We start from the raw sequence: 17,146 nt of genomic DNA on the forward strand, positions 1-17,146 counted from the left end.
GCTTCAGCACCCAGCCCCCATCCACCCCAGCAGACTAGCATGTCAGGCTGGGGAGTGCCAGGTGACAGCACTGACTGTCTGTGCAGGTCTCTCTCTGCTTTGCCCTCCTCAAGCAGGTTGCTGAGCTCTCCTCTGAGGCTCTGAAGCTCCCCCATGTCCCAGCTGATCTCCCCACCAGTGAGGGGAACTTCCCAGTGTGCAGAAACATTTCCTTTTTCACAGCTCCCTCCCAGAGGTACAGGCCCCCCCCTCCCAATTCCCTCCTCTCTCTCTTTCTTTTTTCTTTTGTCCTACCCAGTTAGGTGGAGATTTTCTTGCCCTTTTGGAAGTCTGAGGTCTTCTGCCAGCATTCAGTAGATGTTCTATGAGAATCTTTCCACATGTAGATGTATTTATAATCTATTTGTGGTTGAAGGTGAGCTCCACATCCTACTCCTCCATCCCCTTGATCCCCTTGAATCTTAATTATCTTATTTTTAAAGCCTCAAGAGTCTTTTCTAAATTTTGGGCTTTTGCCAGAGGCTTTATTTTACAATTCTTTTTCTTGATCTACAGTTGAACTTTTCCAAAGCTACACAACTCTAGTAGAATTTAAAAATGAAATTTAAAGGATCCAGAACTGCTTTAGGTTTGGGTTCAGCTGCATGTTATGGAGATCAGACAATGGGACTTAATAAAATGAAAGTTATATTTTTCTCTCATAACAAGAAGTCTAGAGCTACAAAATCTATGGCTATGTATTGGTGCTACAATATCATACATAATTTAGGCCCTTTGGTTTTTTCTACTATTTTTAGTGTGAATTACTGTTCATGATCACCTGATGGAAGCAAAATGGTGCAGCTACTTCCAATATTATTTCTGCCATTTATTTAGGAAGAAAAGTAAAGAAATCACAAGAAGGAAAGAAAGTTCTGTTATCAGGAAAACTGCTTTCACAGAAATCCTCACCATCTATCTCACTGGCTAGATTGTGTCACATGGCCATCCCTCAATGCAAGAGAGGTTAAGAATGCCAAATTTCAGATGATCATACTGCTATTCTAAACAAAATCAGAGTTATGTCAATAAGGAAGGGATGACTGGTAGTAAACAACATCGCCAGTAGCTTTTATGAAAACATCTCTATCCAAAAAATTCTGTTTGAGGTTAGTTAGTAGGTAAAAAGATGTTTTATAAGAATACAGGGAGAACTAATTAAATAAAAACAAGTTGGAGGGTCTAATTATATTATATTATATTATATTATATTACATGGGCAACAAAGTAGATTAGATCCATCAAAAAGATATGAAAATATAATGATATTTATTTATTAACCTAATTTGTGGCATATTACTTTTCTGTAATATGTTTTGGTGTATAGCTTGGGAGACTTTCTGGCTAAAACTACATTATTTTGTCCTTGAACAGAATTTCCTCTGAATTCTTACTCATTTCCTTGACTTCTGGACACCGTAGTTTTCAATAGTGGCATTCAAAAAGAGCCTTTTTATCTGATTTAACTGGGGTCAGTAGTTGGTCCATTATTTAAAAGTGTTCTTTAAAATAAGAGATTATAAATATTGTACATGATTTCTTAAAAACTATTTTTTAGTTTATTTTTATTGTGGCAAAATATACATAACATAAACTTTACCATTTTAAAATGTACACTGCAGTGGCAATAAGTACATTTACATTGTTGTGCAAGCATTACCACTATCTATTTCCAGAACTTTTTCATCATCCCAAATAGAAACTCCGTATTCATTAAGCAATAACCTTCCATCAATTAGCATCATGTTTTCAAAGTTCATCCATGTTGTAGCATGTATTGGAATTTTATCCTTTTTAAAGCTGAATAATCCATTTTGTTTATCCATTTATCTATTGATTGACATTTGGGTCATTTCTACCTTTTAGTTACTGTGAATAATGCTACTATGGGTGTGCAAGTATCTGTTTGAGACCTGCTTTCAATTGTTTTGTGTATATATCTACAAATGGAATTGCTGGATTGCATGGTAATGCTATGTTTAACTTCTTGAGGAACTATTAAACTTTAAAAAGCTACACTTTTTTTACATTTTCACCAGTAATGCACAACAGTTCCAATTTTTCTACATCCTTGCCAACACTTACTTTCCTTTTTATTTTTTCTTCTTAATCATAGTCATCCTAATGGATATAAACTGATATTGTTGTTTTGATTTGTATTTTATTAATGTCTGGTGATATTCACTATCTTTTTATGTGTTTTTTGACCATTTGTATGTGTTTTTTGGAGATATGTCTATTTAAGTCCTTTGCCCTTTTAAAAATTGTGTATTTTATTATTTTGCTACTGAGTTGTATGAGTTCTTTGTATATTCTGAAAATTAACCCCTTATATGATTTATAAATATTTTCTCCCATTCTGTGGCTTGCCTTTTCACTTTGTTGATTCTTTGATGCACAGAAGTTTTAAATTTTGATATTGTCCAATTTATCTACTTTTTCATTTGTTGCTTATGTCTTAAAAACTAATTTTAACCTAAAACATACAAATGTATATCATTTAATCCAACTTTGGAGGAAAACATATTTTTCATTGTGTTTGAATTGCTTGGAGCTCTGTGCAGACTCTCTAACAAAATCTATAACCAATCCGTAATTTTCAGTTTCATAATTTTTAAAGTAAAAGGGAAACATTGTGAAGCAATCTGGAGGCAGAATTTGATATTTCAAATGTTAATTTTTATTCTTTCATTTTCTTGCCCACACTTAATTTTACAGTCATTTTTAAGCAACTCGTTTTTTTTAGTTTTTCTAAAGCATTCAACTTAATTTTTATGGGATTAAAAACTCCCTCTGTACACACATTTCAATAGATTACAATAGTGATTCTCAAAAGATCTGTGGTAAATGACTTTTTCCCCCCTCAATTCTTCTCAGACTGACGCTTTTGTTACATACAATAAAAATGAATTGCTACAAAAATAAAATAAAATGTATACTTGTATAAAATATAAATGCTAATTTTTATTACTAAATTCAACAGACATGAAATTATAGTCCAATACATATAAACCAAGCAAAAGGAAAATAATTACAAAATCTGTATCAAGTGTCCATTGAAAGAGTCTTTAGGCAATTAATATGTAGAAGAACTATCATATTTATAACTCTTGGTCATTCTGCAATTATAATTAAACAAAAATTGTGACGGAAACAATAATGTATGTTAAGTGCCTAGATGCACCATTTGAATGCACACCCTACATATCAGCATTTAAAGTTTTAGTGTAATAAATGTGTTTGATTATTGTTTTAATATAGTTTTGATTGATTTAATGCTATTCACAGAGGATAATTCATATCCACAAAAGATTCCTTGCTTTGTTTTTAAACACAATGGTAATAGAAAAAGTAATTTCGGTAAGCTCAGGATATTCTTTTAAACTTTTATCCAAAATTATATGTGGGGTGCTGCATTTTCAAAACTTAATCTTTAATCTTTCAGCAGTAGTTAGTTTCAACAATGTTTCCTGTGAAGTGATAGCTAAATAATCTTTTGGTGAAAGAAATAGATTCCAAATCCATGACTTTCTTATGCATGAATCTTCTTTTGAGGAAAAATAAAATTTAAAATGTTTTAACAAATTCTTATGGTGTTTGGTGATAAATTTTCATAGATGTGCAATATTAAAGTCATCACCTATTCCATTAATGTATTGTTAAATAATGGGACACATAACAACTCTGGAAATTTCATTCTAATTTTTTTTTTTTTTTGCCATTTATTCTGCTCTTATCTTCCATTGAGAAACATGTTCCATTCTTTCTTTACATGGAGTGTTTCTATTATTAAAAAGACCAAAAATATCAGACAGATGACGATGTCTTTAACCAGTTGGAATCAAACTGATTTTTAAAAATTCTATAAAACACTAAGAATTTATTTTGTAGTTCAGATATTACCAAAAGAAAATTTCTCCTCAGTAATCATTGTATTTCAACAAGCAATGAGAGTGTTTATAATCAACCTCCTTATTATCGCTTGATTTAAAAAATCTTCAAATTTAACACATTAGCCTTTATATAAGTCACAATCTTTTACCATGCCAATAATCACACTGTTTGGTTTACATCACATGTTTTCATTGTGAGACTTTCTTCATGAAGGAAGAAGTATGTTGATTTACTTTCTGGCACAGACCCCTTAATCTTGGTAACTACTTCAGATGATTTCCTGTCACTACTTCTGAGCCATCAGAACATATTTTCTAACAAAATATAATTGCCAAACCATACCTGCTAATCCTGTTTATATGTTTGGCATATATAAACTTGCTATAAGAGATTCCAGGTACTCACTCTCAATTTCTGTACTTACCTCACTGTCAGCCAGTAAACCTCAGATGGCAATCCAGTACAGTCTGCAGACCACACGTTGAATAACACTGGTTTACATAATATTTAAATAAATTACCTAATTATGGTAATAAGTAAAACTGGACTAAGTCAATAAAGAAATATAAAATTACCAAATTGTCAATGTATGAGAAAACTTAGATTCCATCTCCTGATGGAAGAAAAGACAAAGATATGGAGCCATTTTTCATTTACCATAGTACACACTCCAGCAACAATTATTTGCATTCCTCTTATGTGCAAAATCTATTTACCCTTCCCAAGATTTTCATCCCATTGTAGACTCAGGCTTTAAGTCTGGGATCTCGTCATGTCAATATCTCCAGTTGTGGGTGAGGCTTGTATGATTCATATGAACTAAAGAAAACCAAGCTGCCTTCCATAATCCCAAGGGAGATGTGTAGCAGGCACAGACTACAGTAAATGTTTCTATTCAAGCAGTGGAGAATGAACATAACAGTCCCTCTTCAACAGTAATTTAAAAATCCAGCATGTATGCTATTAGGTTCTCCTGACCTTAGAGGCATGGAATAGTCCTTTACTCGAACCTATTTCTGCTTGTGGGAGTAGTTCCCTCATTGTTCTCCTCATCTCTTCACCCCACATTCTTAGTTCTTGGTTCTGACCTCTGAGTTCTTTTTCCTTTTCCAAGAGAAATCACTGATGCTTGCATTTGAGAAGCTTTCTCAGTTTGCTTCCTATTTATAGAAGGTTGGAGGCTGTTTCAGTTATCTATTGTTGCATAACAAATTTCCCCAAATATTTGTGTCTTAAAACAACAAATATTTATTATCTCAGAGTTTCTGTGGGTTGTGAATTTGAGAGTGGCTTAGCTAGGTGGTTTTGGTTCAGAATCTTTCATATGGTTGTAGTCAGGATATCTACAAAAGCATTGGTCATCCAAAGGCTGAGGCTGGAAGATCAGCTTCCAAGATGAGTCATTCACATGACTAATGTCAGGACTCCTCAGTTCATCATTAAATTCCTACCGGAGGGAGTTTCATTTTCTTGACACATAAATCTCTTCTCAGGCTACTTGAATGTATTCATGAAATGGCAGCTAACTTTCTCCAGAGAGAGCAATTCAAGAGAACTATAAGAAAGTCTCAGTGTTTTTTATGGCCTGGTCTTTGAAATCAGATTCAGTCACATCTACCTTTTTCTGGTTGCTAGAGTGAATCATTAATTTCTTTCCACACTCAAGTGGAGGAGTTAGGCTCTACTTCTTGAAGGGAGGAGTGTCGAAGGATTTGTGGACATATGTTAAAACCACCACAGAAATCTTGCAGATACAAATTCCTTTAAAACTTTGTGGGATTCCTATGAGTCTCACTAGCACAAATTGATATAATAATTTTGGAATAGATGAAAATGCATTGTAGAAACTTGATTCAAATTACTCTCCCTTATCAAAAGATCTTGACGGGTCAAATGCCCAGGAAGATCAAATACACACAACATATTTTTTCTCTCAGAGGATAAAGAATAAATAGCCTACAGTATTAATATATTTAGACTTTAGCTTTTTAATAATAATTAAATGGAAACTTCTTTATAGAATGCACCAAATCTCTTCCATGTTTTTTTAGTGATTTAAGAAAAAAGTTATACCTGTCACCAAAGTTCTTAGGGAACTAACAATCTTTGTTTAGAAAGGTACTTGCTACAATTTATGAAAAATGAGACTCCAAATTCCTGAGCTGGTTTGAGAAGAAATATCTACTGGGCACTGCATAAGAAGCAAATGATAATTCTGGGATTGATTTGAAAGAACTGCTGATGAGAGAGGACAGGAAAGAAAGAAGAGCATGGAGGTAACAGAAAATGAGCTGAGCAACATGAGGGAATTGCCAAGAGATGTTTAGGACCAAATTTGTCTAATATTTAATTTGTTAGCCTCCCTGTGAGATAAAACTCCTTAATCTTGCCAAATTTTCAAAAAGCCTAGTACGTGCAAATACCTTGTATGATATTCCATTCTATACCCAAGTTAGTGAGAAAAGAAGGGATTCCCATGGGCTGTGGAATCTAATGATGGTGAAAATACTGTAGAAGCAAGTCCTTGAAGCCAAAATAGCCATGAGAATACAAATCACTGGGAATCTACAAAAAGAAGCATGAGGGATAGTAGGCCTGAGCTGTTCACTGGGTCACAACTTTACCTTCCACAGCAACCGATCTGATATCTTAAACATCTGAAATGCTTTATAACGTTTGCTGACTAAATTGATGGATTGAAGACAGTGATCCTTCCATGGTTTAAAACATTAAGCAAAATCACTTTGCAACTGTCCAAAGTATTAATATTAATTCTGCATTTATTGCCCTTTATACAATATTGTGCTAAATTATTAATTTAAACTGTCTGAGTGACATATTTCTTTTCTCACTCTATAGAGCTTTGGTTTGTTTAAACAATTTCTTCTCTCATCATATAATGCAGAACTGATTTAGTGAAAAATTGATTATCTACCTTTGGTGAGGTGGCATCCCTGTCTTGCTCTTGTTCTAAGATATTAAGTTGTACTTTTTATCTCAGTGAAATGTATGTAAGAAAATGTCATGTTTAACGTGAATACATCGTGTGAGGAATTATGGTCAGAAGTTAAGTCCGTGTTTATATTAAGAGATCACAACTTTGAGATTAACTGTGACATCTTGTGTCTAATATAATGCTGGCCTATCAACATCAATGTATAACTATGGGCATGGGACGACAGAGACTTTTTTTATAGTTCCTTTGATCCACAATGAAGGAAAAATAATGTATCGGTTTTGACAATAATACCACACTCTGGAGATAAGGGTTATAGCTCCAATTTTTAGTTTTGTATTTCTAGGGTTCCCCTGAGTAGTTGTATATAGCTTCTAAACATGCTCTCACTTTCTCTTGCTTGACAGAAAAAGAGTAAGCTTAAATATATTCTTCATCTTTTACTTCCCTCCCAATAATTAGTGAATTTAAAATAAAGTTGGATTTATCTCCAAGGACTACTCAACACAGTTAAATTAGATGTGATTTAATATCATTACCCAGTGAATTTGTTCTTTTTTTTTTTTTTTTCGGCCACTCGGCATGGCTTGTGGGATCTTAGTTCCTCCGACCAGAGATTGAAACTGCGCCCTTGTGCCCTTGGCAGTGAAAGCGTGGAGTCCTACCCACTGGACTGCCAGGAAATCCCCTGGTTCTTATTGACATAAACATGGAAAAAATAAAAGGTACATACTGAAAAGTTATATTGATAGATTTTACAAAGCCCATGCTACTGATTGGTCAGGACTACTGCATACTATTTTAGTCTCTTATTCTGAATTTAAAGGAGAACCTGGCAGCCAAATGTTTGTTTAAATTCGTGTAGGTTCTAAGGAAGAGCTGATACTAGTAACATGTGTACTGCTGTTGAACAAGTTGCAATACAGAAAGAAATGCTCCCTATTTATATAGAAATAGTCTCCTTCACTTAGTAGAGAAGCTGAAAAAAAGTGAAATAGGGATTCCCAATGAGAAATTGGCTCGAGTAAATTGCCCTGAAGATAGTTCCAGGCGTGTCTTTATTCATTTATTTTTAGTAACTGAAATAGATTGTTTGTATACTTTAAGTAGTTTAGGGTTAAGTGACAGATAGGAAACAATTTTATTTTTTTCATTTTTTCTTTTTATTTTGTATAATCTGCATATTTTAAATAACAAAGTAGAGTACTTTTTTCTATAAGCTATTGAAATGTGAGAACTGAATGGCTGCTTTTGGTATTTGTGGAGCTATCTTAAAAGAAATATTTATTTGAAAGACAATGAAGTTGAATAACTACAATTATACCTTCATGAGATCCTATTCAATTACATCAGAGTTTTAAATTTTGAGGCAATGAAAAAATTAATTTGCATTAATCTTCAGAACAGTCTGACCTAATGCAGTTGAATCTAGGTAGCAAGTATGCTAGCTAAGGACATAGATTATTTGCTTTGTTTCTAGGGGATCATCTCATTACTATTGTAAGCACAGGAAGATATTTCATAATGTCTGTTGGGATGGAGTAAAAGGTTACATGGCATTGGAATAGGGAAAGAAATAAGTGATTCAGAAAAAGATCTAGAATAGAATAAGCAGTAAGCAAAATAAATGACCAAAAATAGACAAGATAGTTTAATATATTGTTACTGATAAAGTCCTATTTTAAATCTGACTCTATACTAGTTACATGCCTAATTTTTAAAAAAATCACGATTTGATAATATGATATCAAGACTCTTTTTCAGTATCCAAATGGTGAATGTAGATGGATGAGTGGCTTTTAATATTTAATTTAGACTGGTGCATCATTTTGCTTAAATGCACTTTGGAACCTGGCTTATTCAGTTAAACTGGTCATGCGTCTAAAGGAATTTGTTTGTTATAACTGAACTGTGTTTGTTGAGCTTTACATATATATATATATATAATTTAAAATATTTATGTATAGCATATATAGTATCAATATATATTCAGTTATATATATATATGTTATTAAAACTGTTATAACAATTGAGCTATTTGCCTCAACTTTTAAACAGTTTTATTGAAGCATAATTTACATACAAAAATTCAAACTCCTCTACTTAGAGGAGAGTTCGAGTATTGGTAAATGATTAAATCAGTGTAACTAAAACCACAATCAAAATATAGAACAATTCCATGACCCCATAAAATTCCTTGTGTCCCTTTACAGTCTATTCCCACTATCCATTCCTGGACCCAGACAACCACTAATACACTTTCTAAAGCATAGAATAGAACTGTTTTTCCTATGAATATATGTGATGTTGTGTGTATCAGTAATTCATTCTTTTTAATTGCTGCATAGCATCCATTATATGGATATACTACAATTCACTTGTTGATGGGCATTTCGGTTGTTTCCAATTTTGTCTATTTTGAATAGTTTCTACAAATAGCCAAATACAAGTCCTTGTGTACCCATAAGTTCTCATTCGTTTTAGGTACTACCTAAGAATAAAATGGCTGGGTTATATAGTCAGTGTATATTTACCTTTGTAATAAACTGCCGAAGTTTTTTCCAAACTGATTGTGCAATTTTACATTCCCAGCAGAAATATATTAGAATTCCAGTTGCTCTGCATCACCATTACCCCTTAGGATTGCTTTTTTTTTTTTTTTTAACTAACCATTAAGCATATAATGGTATCTCATTGTGGCTTTAAATTGATTTTCTCTGATGACTAATGATGTTAAACACCTTTGCATGTGTTGATTGGTCATATTTTATCTTCCTTTATGAAGTATCTGTTCAAATTTTGTGTCAATATTTTAATTGGACTGTTTGTTTTCTTATTGATATGTATTACAAATATTTTCTCCCAGTATGGGGTTTGCCTTTTCATTTTCTTAGAGATGTCTTTCACCCATTTTTTTCACTTATGGTGAAATCTTTGCTTATCAAAAGATTTTATCCTATGTTTCTCCTAGAAGTTTCATAGGTGTAGCTTTTACATTAGGTCTGCAATTCATTTCTATTTAGTTTTTGTATTTGACATGAGGCAAGGGTTGAGATTCATTTTTCTCTCTGTAAATATTGTCAGTGTAGCACCATTTGTTGAAAAAACTATTCATTTTCCATTGAATTACATTGACATCTTTATTGAAATTCAATTGACATGTGTTTATATTTTGGGTGTCTGTTTTGTGTTGCATTGGTCTATATTCTTATAGGTCCTTATTTTTATTCTTATGCCACACTACCTTGATTAGTAAATCTTGAAATCTGTTAGTGTATCTTCTCTAGTTTCATTCTCCTTAGCCCAAATTGTTTGGCTCTTCTAGGTTTTTTGGATGTTTTGGATAGATTTTAGAATCAGCTTATCAATTTTCATTAAAAAGTATCTAGCATTTATTTTGACTGGAATTGAGTTTAGTCTATAGATCAATATATAGAGAATTGACATTTTAACAAGATTTAGTCTTCTGATCCATGAACATAATATACCTCTTGATTTACTTGTCTTCAATGATTTCTGTCATATTTTGTAATTTTAATGTGCATGACTTTGCACCTCTTTTGTCATATTTATCTCTTCATTGATTTTTGTATATTGACCTTGCATTCTGTGATCTTAAGTGCACTTATTTTAATAGCTATTTATTTATTTATTTATGTAAATTCATTAGAATTTTTACATAGAGGACATATCTTCTGCAAATAAAGACAATTTTATTTCCTCCTTTCTAACATGCGTGACTTTTATTTCTTTTTCTTGACCATTGCACTGACTAGGACCTCCAGAACAATACTGAATAGAGGTGGTGAGAGCTGACAAACATGTTCACTTGTTCCCACTCTTAGATGGGAAAGAGGTAGGCTTTCGCCATTGTGATGTGAGCTGAAGGATTTTCATAGATGTTCTTTATGAGACTGATGAGGTTTCTTTCCATTTCTAATTTGGTGTGAATTGTTTTTTCATAAAAAAATATTGATAAAAAGGTTTTGAGCATTTTTGTCAAATGCTCATCTATTGAGATGATCACATGTGTTTTACCCTTTATTCAGCTAATATGCTCAAGTATTGAGTTTTGAATGCTAAAATAAATTTGCAATACTGGAATAGACATTTGTTCATGGTACACCATCCTTTTCAAATATCTTTAGATTTGATTTGCTGACATTGTTTTAAAGGATCTTAGGTTCATGTTCATGAGGGATATTGACCTATAGTTTTCTTTTCTTGTAATATCTTGATTGGTTTTGGTAACAGGATAATGCTTGCCTCATAAAATGATTTGGAAAGTTTTTCTTGGCATTTACTATCTGTAATTATTTATATTGTCCAAAAAACACAGGTGAAGTTTCTGGATCAGAACCAAACTGTTATGGCTTATAGCAGATGATTAGGCCTGGATACACAGAATGGGATATTTTACACTACAAGAGAGGAACTCTGGAATTTTGAATCTGGGAGTTTATATAAATCATGTACTGCCCAGTTTACCTGCTCCTCCTGTGAGAACTAGGGACACCTAATTTCCATAATGTAAACAAATCTCTGGAAAATGAATAAAAAGTTTCCTACTTTAGAACTGTTTTGAATATAAAAGAATAGCTCAGCATCTCATTTCCCTCTGATACTTTAAGCACTTACTTTTAGGCTTAATACCCTTAAAAATGAAGAGCTAATGTTTCTGGGGGACAAAAGGAGGTAGTCTCCTTTTATAATTTGTCAATTTTCATTGTTCAGGAAGCTGGGATCTTTTACTAAGAAATAAGGGAAGATTATCTTCCACATTTCTCATCTATTTTCTGAAAGAACTTAAGTAGAATTGATATTATTTCTTCCTTAAATATTGGTCATAAGTCTCCATTAAAGCAGTCAAGGCCTGGTGTTTTCTTTGTGGGAAGTTTTAAATTAAACATTTTAATTTCAGTTTCTCAGATATGTGATTTTTTTTTTCTCATTGAGATGTACTTTACATGGCATAGAGTTCACCTGTTTTTAGCATGTTTACGTAATGTGCAACCATCACCATTATATAAATTTAGAACATTTTCATCATGTCTCAATGAAACCTTGAACCCCTTAGCAGTCACTCCCCATTTCTCCCCTCTCCTTCCAGCCCTAGGAAACCACTAAACTACTTCCTTTCTATATAGATTTGTCTACATTGGCCATTTCATAAAATGTGGTCTTTTGTGACTGCTTTCACTTAGCATAGTGTTTTTAAAATTCATTTATGTTGTAGCATGTATCAGGATGCAAAATGCTATTCCATCATATACCACATTTTTATACTTTTTTTTTTTAAATTTATTTATTTATGGCTGTGTTGGGTCTTCGTTTCTGTGTGAGGGCTTTCTCTAGTTGTGGCAAGCGGGGGCCACTCTTTATCGCGGTGCGCGAGCCTCTCACTATCGCGACCTCTCTTGTTGCGGAGCACAGGATCCAGGCACGCAGGCTCAGTAACTGTGGCTCACAGGCCCAGTTACTCCGCGGCATGTGGGATCTTCCCAGACCAGGGCTCGAACCCGTGTCCCCTGCATTGGTAGGCAGATTCTCAACCACTGTGCCACCAGGGAAGCCTGTATACCACCTTTTGTTTATTCATTCATCTGTTGGATATTGGGTTGCCTCAACCGTTCAGCTATTATGGATAATGCTGCTGTGACATTCATGTACAAATTTTTGTGTGGACACATGTTCCCATTTCTCTTGGGCAGATACCTAAGTGTAAAACTGCTGGGTCATTTGTTAATTTTATGCTTAATCGTTTGAAGGACTGCCAGACTGTTTTTCAAAGTGGTGTGTTCGTTGATATTACCAGCAGCAATACAGGGGATTTCAATTTCTCCACATCTTCACCATCTCTTGTTACTGACTGTCTTTTTGATTATATCCATCTTGGTGGGTATGCCGTGGTAACTCATTGTGGCTTTGCTTTGCATTTCTATAAAGACTAATGATGTTGAGCAACTTTTTGTGTGTTTATTAGTCACTCAAATATCTTTGTAGAAGTATCCAAATCCTCTGCTTATTTTAAAATACAGTTGTTTAAAATCTTGTTGAGTTGTAAGAATACTTCGTATATATTTGTACACAAGTTATTTATTGGTTATATGATTTGAAATTATTTTCTTTAGTTTGTGGTGTTGTCTTTGCAGTTTCCTGATGATGTCCATTAAGACATGAAAATTTTTAAATTTGACAAAGTCCAATTTAGCAATCTCCTCTTTTATCAATTGTGTGTCACAAAGATTTAATCCTCTGTTTTCTTTTAAGAATTTTATAGTTTCAGCTTTGACCTTTAGGCCTGTGATCCACTTCGAGTTAGTTTTTGTGTATGTGTGAGGTAGGAGTCTAAATTCATTTTTTTGCATGTTGACATGTAGTTGTTGATATTTATTTCTTCTTGAATCAATTGTAGATATTCATTTCTTCTTGAGTAAGCTTTGGTAGATTTTATTACTCAAGAAATTTGTCCATTTCATTTTAGTTGTCAAGTTTGTTGGTGTAGAGTGTTCATAACATTCTCTCATTGTTCTTTAACTGTCTGTTTGATCTGCAATGATGATCCTTCTTTTATTCCTGATATCGATAATTTTTTTTTTTATAAATTTATTTATTTATTTTTGGCTGCATTGGGTATTTGTTGCTGTGTGCAGGCTTTTCTCTAGTTGTGGCGAGCGAGGGCTACTCTTCATTGTGGTGGGTTCTCTTGTTGAGGAGCACAGGCCTTAGGAGCACAGGCTTCAATAGTTGTGGCACGTGGGCTCAGTGGTTGTGGCTTGTGGGCTCCAGAGTGCAGCCTCAGTAGTTTTGGCGCCCGGGCTTAGTTGCTTCGTGGCATGTGGAATCTTCCCGGACCAGGGCTCGAACCCGTGTCCCCTGCGTTGGCAGGCGGATTCTTAACCACTGCGCCAGCAGGGAAGTCCCTGATATCAATAATTTATGCTTTATTTTTTTCTTGATACCCTAACCACAAATTTTGATATATTGTGTTCTTATTTTTATTCAGTTCAAAATGTTGCCTGTGTACTCCACTTTGACATAGTGATTAGGTCTAAGTTTATATTTATTCTCCTACTGTTTGAGTTTTTCCAAATATCTTTCTGTATTAGTTTCAAATTCAATTCTATTGTGGTCAGAGAACTTTGTATGATTTCAATCTTTTAAAATTTATTTAAACTTGGTTATGGCATATAACATATAGTCTATTTGGCTGAATGTTTTATTTATGTATACTTGAAAATAGTATGCATCCTTCTATTAATGTGCAGAGTGGTCTATAGATGTCAATTTGATCAGATTGATTGATAGTGTTTTTTAAATAATCTATTGATTTCCTTTCTATTTGTGGGTTCCAGATTGTTTTATTCTTCCCCACTTTACATCTATCTTTTCTTCCCAACTGCCAGACCTATGAATTTCAAGCTTCAGCATCAGGCACAAAGATAACAGCCTCGCAGAAACTGTTTATACAGCTCCCACAATTATATAACATGTCCTAATTGTTCTCCTTCTCCAAGTGAACCCTAATTTAACACACCTGGTTATTTTTCACGTTATCTCATGATTTTCACTCTTATTTATTTTTATTGTACCAAATTTTTTTTTGAAAATTACTTATAAAATTAACTTGAAGTATAGGATGGATTTATCTACATCTGACTATTTATCTATATCTATCTATCACCTATATTTTTTCTGAATGGTGCTGGGAGCCATCAACACTACAGGATCATCCTAATTCAATTCTATAATTAAAATAATTCAAAGATAAACTTAAGTTCTTTGCACAAGCTGTTCACTTCCATTTTACTCTTATTTTGTGGGTGCAACCTGTCTGCGTCCTAACTGACACTATTCACCACTACGTTCATCCCCCACACTTGATAAATCCTGGAATCTAATTCTTACCCACAGCTCCTCAAGGTTGTCAGTTTTTCAGACTCTCAGCCAGTTTCTCTGGAAAAAGCAGTCCCCATAGTTGGCTTCTCTCTCTGGGACTCTTTTCCCTAGATACTGGCTGACTAATCATGCACTACCTTAATGGTTCTTCAGTGCTTTCCTACAGGGGATTTAAAAAATTATTTTCTGCTTATACTAGTTGTTCTCAATCAAAGTTTAATCCAAATTACCTAGCCCATTGTTACTGGAAGCAGAAGTCTCATCTACTTGAATTCAAATTATCTTTGTGTGTTTTATGTATCCAAGTGGTAGTATCTTTTTTGTTTTGTTTTGTTTTGTTTCTAACAGGCAGGTATAAGTATATTAATCAGAGTGTGAGCTCTGAACCCGTTTTGCTTGTGTTTTTCTTCTTGGCTGTCCTACAAATTAGCTATGTGGCATTGCTCAAGGTACTTAAATATTTCTGCCTCATTTTTCTTTATGTGATTGTTTTGAGGATTAAATAAATTAATATGAGTTAAGCCCTGACATTGCTGCCTAGCACACTGTAAGTATATGATAAACATTAAGTACTATTATTTGGTACAAGTTTATGTTAAATCCAGACTAAATTAAGATCAGTAGATGTGTTGAATAGGGTGGGCAAGGAAATTCATTTTAGTTTCATTTTTTGAGATAGCCTAGAGAAGAGTAAATTTCCAGGTTTTACTAATTCATTTGTTAACTTTAACTATGCACCACCACGAATTTCCAGCTGCTAATGGTATATGCTCTGCATTCTTTTAATTTCCCTTGGGAACTAAATGTAAAATGTATTACAAATAATTTTTTCATTCATTCGACTAAATCTGTTCCCATGGCTTATAATAATGCCTTGGCTCCAGATGTCTGTATATATTCTGGCAGCACTTCCTGGAAAGTAAATGCTTAAGGTTAAGGCTATATGTTTATGATAGAACCTTTCTTTATACGCCTGCTTTTTGTCTTAGTGTTTTATCAGGAAGAATATAAAAGCAACCTGTGTATTCTTTCCATTTTTTCTCTTCCATATAGACATTCAGTATTTCTGATTTGAGCTGAAATTCATCATGGCCTTCCTATACATAATGAGGAAAAATTCTGCACCTTTTTCTGCCAACAATCACAAATATGAGATTCAAAGTTGGCTGTGTCAGAAAATATATTGGGGCATGTCTCAAAATGTAGCAAAATGGATCATAAAGAAGAGAAAACAGAGTACCAAATTTTATTTCATTTTTTTCTAATAGATACGTATGAATACCAGTGCAAAAGAAATATAGTCATATTTCTTATATGCTCTCATTTGGAGATATAATTAAGAGACTGAATTTTACATAAGAGTTTTACGTTGACTAAAATTCTCTCAAGTCAACAGAAAGTTTTACTCAGAGAAATCATCTGAAAATGCCTAAATATCTTTCAAACAATGAACATGTATGGAAACAACAACAAAAAAAAATCGCAATATGGGTCCTATATGGATTCCAAAGTTATTTGTGCAAAACAGCACTAGGCTGTATTTCAAATTCTGTACAAAATATATCACTTGAGAAATGTTAGCTGAATGATTATGGAAGAAAAATATTTTTGCAGTCATTTTGAAAAGTAAAGACATATCTAAAATTACAAAGAAATGAATGATCTGGCATTTTCTTCAGGTTATACCCTCTGCAGAACAATTTTTCTTATACTGACCTGGGTTTGCTATATCATGCACGTGAAAGAGCAATGTTTTAAAATGTCGCTTAGAACAATAGGTTCTATCCAGGTCATTTCACTTTTATATCATTTCAAATACAGAGAAAACATTTTCTTTTTTATGCACTTGGCATTCATGATAAATCAATAGTGAAAAATAGTGAAAGAAATAACAAAAAAACTCTTTTGTCCCTAAAATCTTTGTTTTGGTTGTAAAAGTTCCTAATACTGACAGTGATTATTTAGAGGTTACTCATTTACCATCCAAAGTATCTTGACAACCTATTGTGCCCATCAATTTTCTCCTAGTTGCATGTGACAGACACACAACTGGGGGGAAGGGGCAGTGGTTTTTGTCTTACTTTGATTTTTGCTCATTTAAAAAAGCTATAGAAAAATCATGGCTGTATTTGCGCCTGGGAGGTGATTGAGAAGAGGATGTGGAAAACACTGAGATACTCTCTTTCAATTTCTTATCCTTCACTTTTTCGTGAGACATTCATTTTCAGAGCTCCAGACTCACATCTCCTAGTTTTGCCTCTCAGCAGACACTATCTCAAGATCAAGCATCTAAGGGAAATGGTGCTTTACCCAGCCTTTGTCAGGGCACAGACTTAGGCAATCACAATTCCCTGGGTG

Source organism: Balaenoptera borealis (assembly GCF_965194805.1).
Source record: "Balaenoptera borealis genome assembly, chromosome: 11".
NCBI classification, from domain to species: Eukaryota; Metazoa; Chordata; class Mammalia; order Artiodactyla; family Balaenopteridae; genus Balaenoptera; species Balaenoptera borealis.